We start from the raw sequence: 7,425 nt of genomic DNA on the forward strand, positions 1-7,425 counted from the left end.
AAGATGTAGAGTAGTAGATTGGACCAAACCACAAAACCCAAGAATTCATCTGTTTTTGTTTTATTGTTTTTGTCTGTCATGGACCTTGAACTAGTGCTTGAGCACTATCCCTCAGCTCTTCAGCTCAAGATGAGCCATAGTGACACTTCCAGTATTCTGGTGGTTAATTGGTGATAAGAGTCTTACTGACTTTGCTGCCCGGGCTGCCTTTGAACCAGGATCCTCAGATCTCAGCCTCCTGAGTAGCTAGGATTACAGGAGTGAGCCACCAGTACCCAGCTCATCTAAATTTTGTTTTCTCCCACAATGTCATTTCACAGACAAAAAAGAACACAAATTCCAAGTAAAAGCTTGGACAAATATATTTCATGAAAATGCATCTTACAAGAAAGGCCATGTAGCCATATTTTTTTCTGACAAAATAGACTTCCCATTAACATCAGTATGAAGAGACCAGGAGGGCCATTACATATTAACAAAGGACATAATCCACAAAGAGGTAATCATAGTGGTTAATATATATATATGCACCAAACAATGGAGGACATAATACATTGGTGAAGTACTCTTAGATTTACATAACATGATAGACACCAACACAACAATAGTGGGAGACTTTAACATCCCAAAGGATATGTCAACCAAACAAAAGATCAGCAAAGAAGCTTCTGAATTAAATGACCACAGAATCCAAGTAGACATCTACAGGGTATTTCACGCAACAAATACACTACTCACATTCTCAGTGGTGCATGGAAAAAATTCCAAAACTGCTTCACTGCTTTTGAGCAAAAGTTCTGGCTGTCTAATTAGCCATTGAATGCTTTATGACAACTGGTACTTCCCATCAATGAAATGGAGAGTGTACATTTGGAAAGAATTTTATTATTCTTCGTAGGGAAGAAAAGAGACATGGCTAGGTAGCCATGTTGTTGGTGCAATAGAAGAACATGAAACAGCTGACCAACAGCAGGATGATGTGGGTGGCTTTGTTCTCAGGTGCTGGCTGGGGGCAAGCCTGGGACTATGGAGGTGCTGGGCTGTCTTGTGGTGTCGGTATACGAGGGTCACCATATAGAGGCTGGTGATGATCATGAGGATTAAAAATGCAAGATCTCAAAATAAGAAGATAGAGATGAAATACCATAATCTATTGTCTTCTTTCTGCTGAGTATTACAATATACATTGGAAAATCCAGAACCTACAAGAGTAAAATTTCTTTTGGCTTTCATACCTTAATGACCGGGACATAGATGAGCATTATTGACCACCCAGAAGAAGAGGAAAGAGGGGAAAATCCACACTGAAGACTTAAATTTCAGCCATACACACTGGAGCAAGGTGGTGCAGATGGAAAGCGCCCTGGTGACTCTGAAGAGATACACCATGGCTTGCAGCCCACATCGTCAGAAAATGATGAACTCAGAAGGATGCCATGATGTCTGGCAACATTGTAAAGGTGAGGTTCAGGATGATGACCACAGTCAGGTGCATAAAGATACTATCTTCATGCTAGAAACCAATCATACGTAATGGTCAACTTGATGCAAATTGGCTCAACACATACCAAGAGTAGATGTGAAAGTCCACAGAGAGAGATGACTAACACTTATGAATAAATGAACTACTGGGGCATAGAGAATTGTAAAGAGGAAAGAAAATAGTAAATAGACCTCAAAGCACATCCGATGTCTAGTGGTAGGAATGGAGGCTTATGGAGCATCAACCAATGAGCAGAATGTGACATGCCCTGTTCCAGTGCAGGTCTCCAATCAAAGATAAAGAAAAGAATAAAAGAACTAAGCAATGTGCAGTGGCCTCCAGAGTAGACAGATATGACATGTTTGGTCAGGACATCTTTCCAGAAAGTGGAGTGGTGACATCTGGACATGTTCGGGCACACTTTCTACACAGTGCTGTCCTAGAGTTTCACATTGTTTTTTGAAGTAGGAACACTGATCTTCTCCCTTGAGTGCCTTTGCCATGCTGCTTGTTCACAGAGAAGAGTCATGGAATTTGAAGGACCTAAGAATACATGCCATTGTCTATATGCTGCTTGGTCATTGGCTTCATCCTGCTTTATGATTGGTTGTATCTTTTGTCCACTGCATCCTGCTATATCATTGACTTCATTCTTCATCATTGGCTACATCCTAACCTGTCAGTGGCTGCAGCCAGCTTCCTCATGGACTGTATCCTGATTTGTCACTGCCTGTGTCCTTGTCCTTTCTCATTGCCTGCATCCTACTGCCTCATTGATTTTTTTATCTAGCTTTGCTATTGGCTATATCCTGAACATCCAGGAAACCCAAACGGACTATTTTCAAAACCTATATAGAGATTTTGGCCAGAGAGGAAAAATTCAAGCAGCCTGCTTAAGAAAGCCCATTTGAGCACAGGTTGGCGACACCAGAGTCAGACTGGGTGTGGCTTTTCACTCATCTTCAGTGCAAACTGAATTACTAGGAGTGAAAATCCACATCATGCAGCCACTGGTCATAGATGGTCCAAAAAACCAGGAAAGTTTGTATACCCCCAAAAACTATCTTCATGCCATCTCACAGAATAGCGTCTGTAATGTAGCTCTCCCCAAACACTCCAAAAGAACACCATCTTTGATATTGCAATAGAGCCTGCCAGAGCAGCTAGTAGATAACTTGGGCCAGAGAAGCTGCAACTGTGGTATCATTTTTCAACAGGACAAAGGAATCTGATCAGTGATAGTAACCTCCACCTAGGGGAAGGTTGCCCCGCCCAGGAGGCGGTACCTCTTCCCAGGAAGGGACAACTTTGCCAGGGTTGGCAGAGAGGGTCGGCCCCACCCCTTGGCAGTGAACGAAGACATTCCAGTCATATAGCAGCTACCCTCAGAGCTTAGCCCCTGTAGGAATTAAAAATCCAAAAGGCTGTAAAATCTCACTGGATAGACTGCAAAACTGAGAGTGGCTCCAAGCTGGGCCAAAAAAGGGTCTCAAGAGCTAGACAAACTGGGAAAAGCCACTGACTCCAGACATGCCAAAACCCCACCCACCCAGAAGCTCACTTGCAGAGACTCCAACCTGCAGAAACCAGCCACCTCCTTCCTGCATTCTACACAAAGCTGATCCCCTCTCCCGCTGAGTTTGTCTGATAGGAGGGACAAAAGGACTCCCAAGGTTTCAAGGCAGAACTTTTTTCTGTCTGCTCAAACTGATTTGAGAAAACAACTAAGCCATAAGGAAAACCAATCACTGCAAGGAAATCAAACGCCCCATGAAGAGTCTGGGTAGCAGACATAGGGGAGACACAAATAAATTGAAGAATTGTTTTCTAAATGGAATTTTTATTTTTTCTATTAATATTTCATTTATATATTTTGCCCCATTTTTTTTTCTTCATTGCTGGTTATTATTACACAGCCTATGGTGATTACTGGCTTCCTCCTTAATTGTGTGTATACTTAATTCAGGCTATATTTTGAGCAAATATCTATTGCTCAATTTTATGATTTTTAATTTTAGAATTTTTACTTTATACATATATACTTTTTTTTCAGGTAAGTGGTAGTTTTATTCAGTAGACCTGCTGGAACCAGGCTAAGTTGTCATTCCTCAAGGATGACAAAGGCCTGGAAAAGACCTAAAGAGAGCTGGCAAAAGAAGTGGGAAAGAGCTGGGAAAGAGGTGGGAAAGAGAGAGAGCTGGGAAAGAGAGCAGGGAAAGAGAGAAGGCTGGGGAAAAGAGCTCAGAGAACAGGGAAAGGGCTGAGAAGGAAAACATATATACATTTTAAAATATCTTTATTTCTTCCTTAGGTTTTTCTTATATTTTTTTCTTTCTCTGAATTTAGGTCCTAGCTTTCTTCTGCCTGTTCCTTTCCTTCACTACATCCCTCTACTCTTATTTTCTTCTCCTATATTTTTCATTATATCTTGCAAACTTCTAATTCACCTCAACTAATTTTCATTTATTTCTTGTCCTTCACTACTTATTCCTTTGCTTTAGTCCACTGATCCCTATTTGATTGTTGTTGAACTAGACTCTATTTGTATCCATTTTGACCATGTCAAAGTGGATTATTGTGTCATACTTTTGGTTCAGACTGCTTTAAAGCTCATGACAGATTTGTTCACTGATTTCAACTGTATATATATATATATATATATGTGTGTGTGTGTGTGTGTGTGTGTGTGTGTGTGTATATAGATAGATAGATAGATAGATAGATAGATAGATAGATAGATAGATAGATAGATAGATAGATAGATAAATTTCCCACTCTGGAAGAAAAATATCCCTCCCAAAACAAAGAAAAGGAGAGATCAATAGGAGAATACCCATCTCCTATTTCGAACCTCTATAATCTGTGCAAATACAGGGATTGGGGTTGGTTTTTTTTCTTAAAAGTATGTTCTGTGTTGGTACTGGAATTGCTTTCAAATCCTAAAAGGAAAGACAGAGTAAAATACCTGCCTATGATTGTTAACCCTTAAAGTCTGTGCAGCTGTAGGTTCCAGGTTGGTTGTTGTCTCAAAAATGTTTCCTGGTATGGTATTGGATTTGCTCTCATTTCTAAATGGGCAGAACTAGCCATAGAAACACAAGAAAAATTGGAAGTCAAGGAACCTCAACTCCTACTCAAAATAAATCGGCAACAGAGCAATCAATGAAAAACCTAGAAGACAGTTCTCAAGCTCTACAAACACTACTTGTAAACATACTGAATGAAAAGACTGAAAGTCTGCATGAGGCTATACTTGAGCATGATGAGGCTAAACAAAGATTAATAGAGAAATTCATGGAACCCACAAACAAAAAGCTGTATTAACTCCAACCAAAGGAGATGGAAAGGTGGCTCACTGATAGGGTATTTGTGTAGCACACATGAGGCCCTGACTTGGATTCCTCAGCGCTGCATAAGCAAAAAGAAAAAAGCCGGAAGTGGTGCTGTGGCTCAAGTGGTAGAGTGCTAGCCTTGAGCTAAAGTGCTGTGGGACAGTGTCCAGACCAGCAAAAAAAACCAACCAAACAAACAAAAAATCTCAAAAAACAAAACATAATTCCAACCAAAGGAAAGGAAGTCCAATGAAAGTATAGCCACTCTGCTAAAGTATTTGAGGAGAACACTGAAAACCATATCAAGGAGGTAACAAAGTCTGTACAAGATCTAAAACAAAACTTCATGAAAGAAATTGAAGCCATCAAAACTGATTGATTAGAGGGAAGGGAAACAAAAAAACAAAGTAGAAAGTCTTGACAGTAGACTAGATGATGCAGAAGCAGAATCTCAGAACTTGAAGATAGTATAGATTTAGAGAGCAGGAACCACCAAACATTCAAATCAAATCCAGAGAACAAGATAAATCCTACAAGGGATACAAGACACAATCAGAAGGGCGAATTTAAGGATAATTGGTATTGAGGCAGGCCTAGAAAAGGAAGCTAAAAGAATAGGAAATATATCAGAATCATATCAGAATAATAGCAGAGAAATTCCTGAACATCCAAATGATAGGTCCAATCAGATAAAGAAGCCTTTAGATCCCCAAACAGACAAAACTAGAATTGGACATCCCAACAAGACACTGTGATCTGCACAGAATTTATAAAGACCAAGCTTAAGCTGGGGCTTGAACTCAGGGCCTGGGTACTGTCCCTGAGCTTCTTTTGCTCAAGGATAGTACTCTACCACTTGAGCCACAGTGCCACTTCTGGCTTTTTCTGTGTATGTGGTACTGCGGAATCAAACCCAGGGCTTCATGCATACTAGGCAAGCACTCTACTACTAAGCCCCTTTCCCAGTCATTATAGAGCCTTATAAACAGGAAATAGCAATGGAAATACACTTCCAATTAGGCCCAATGTCCAGTGGTGGGATTCTAGGCTCACAGTGCATCAGGCAATGAGCAACCGTGTCACATACCAAGTTGGAGTCCTGGTCTCCGAGCAAAAAAAAGGAAAAAGAACTAAGCAACGTGCAACGGCCTCTAAAGTAGAGAAGTAGGCCCCATCTCTTAGGACACTCTCCAGAAAGTCCCATGGTTACAACTGTATACCCAGAGCCATAGTCTCTCCCCAGTGCTATCCAATTTGTTGTCTGAATCCTGAACACTGATGTTCTCCATTGTGGCCCAGTTCCATGCTGCTTGTCACAGTGTAGAATCATGGAGGCTGTAGGATCTAAATATGGGTGTCATGGCCTATATCGTGCTTTGTCCTTTGCTGTATCCTTTCTTATTGGCTGCATCCTTCTTTGTATTGGCTGTATCCTGCTCCGTCACTGGCTGTCTACTTACTTCTCATTGACTAGATCCTGCTTCTTCATTGGCTGACAAGTATTCATAGGATAATTTAATAAAACTTCTTTTAACAAACATCACTGTTAATAGAAATAGAATGTAAGGGTGACATGAAATGTCTAGCCACTGTCTTCATAAAAATAGAAACAAGGGGGGAGTTCCAGGAAGATGGCAGAGGGGAAATTGGAGGCAAAACAAGATCTCACATAGAAAGCAGTTTTAGAGTTCCACTGAACAGTCCTAAGCCAGAGAATCACACCAAGCATGCCATCACAGGACAGAGAGTTAGGCCAGAGAGGGAAAATTCAGGCAAGGAGACAGATCTGAGCTCTTGCCGGCAGTTGCCGCTCTTCAATCTAGTATTAGAATGCCTAGCTACAGCAATAAGACAAAATGCAAACATAAAGGGGATCCAAATAGGGAAAGAAGAAATAAAACTCTCCCTCTTTGCAGATGATATGATCTTATATTTAAAGAATCCCATCGAATCCACTCCCAAATTACTCAAGCTGATTCAAAACTTTGGCAAAGTAGCAGGATATAAAATTAACCCCCCAAAATCAATGGCTTTGCTGTAGGTCAACAATGAGAAAAGTGTGGCTAAAATTAGGAAAGCAACTCCATTTGTAATAGCCCCACAAAAAATAAAATACTTAGGAAGGAACTTAACCAAAGAAGTGAAGGACCTCGATGATGAAAACTTTAAAAACTTGAAAAAGGAAATCCAAACAGAACTTAGAAAATGGCAAAACCTCCCATGCTCCTGGATTGGAAAGATTAACATCGTGATAATGGCAATACTTCCCAAGGCTATCTACAAACTCAACGCAATACCTATCAAAATTCCAAGCTCATTCTTCAAGGAAATAGAAGAGGCAATCCAAAAATTCATATGGAACAATAAAAGACCCCAAATAGCAAAAACGCTCCTCAACGGAAAGAACACTGCTGGAGGAATATCAATACCAAATTTCAAACTCTACTATAAAGCCATAGTAATCAAAACAGCTTGGTACGGAATAAGAACAGACCTCAAGACCAATGGAATAGAATTGAAAACCGAGAAATGAATCTACAGGCGTAGAGCCATCTAATCTTTGATAAAGGAGCTAAAAAAAATAGAATGGAAGAAAGACAGCCTCTTCAG

The sequence above is a fragment of the Dipodomys ordii genome, unplaced genomic scaffold (genome assembly GCF_000151885.1).
Source record: "Dipodomys ordii isolate 6190 unplaced genomic scaffold, Dord_2.0 Scaffold250, whole genome shotgun sequence".
Lineage (NCBI taxonomy): Eukaryota > Metazoa > Chordata > Mammalia > Rodentia > Heteromyidae > Dipodomys > Dipodomys ordii.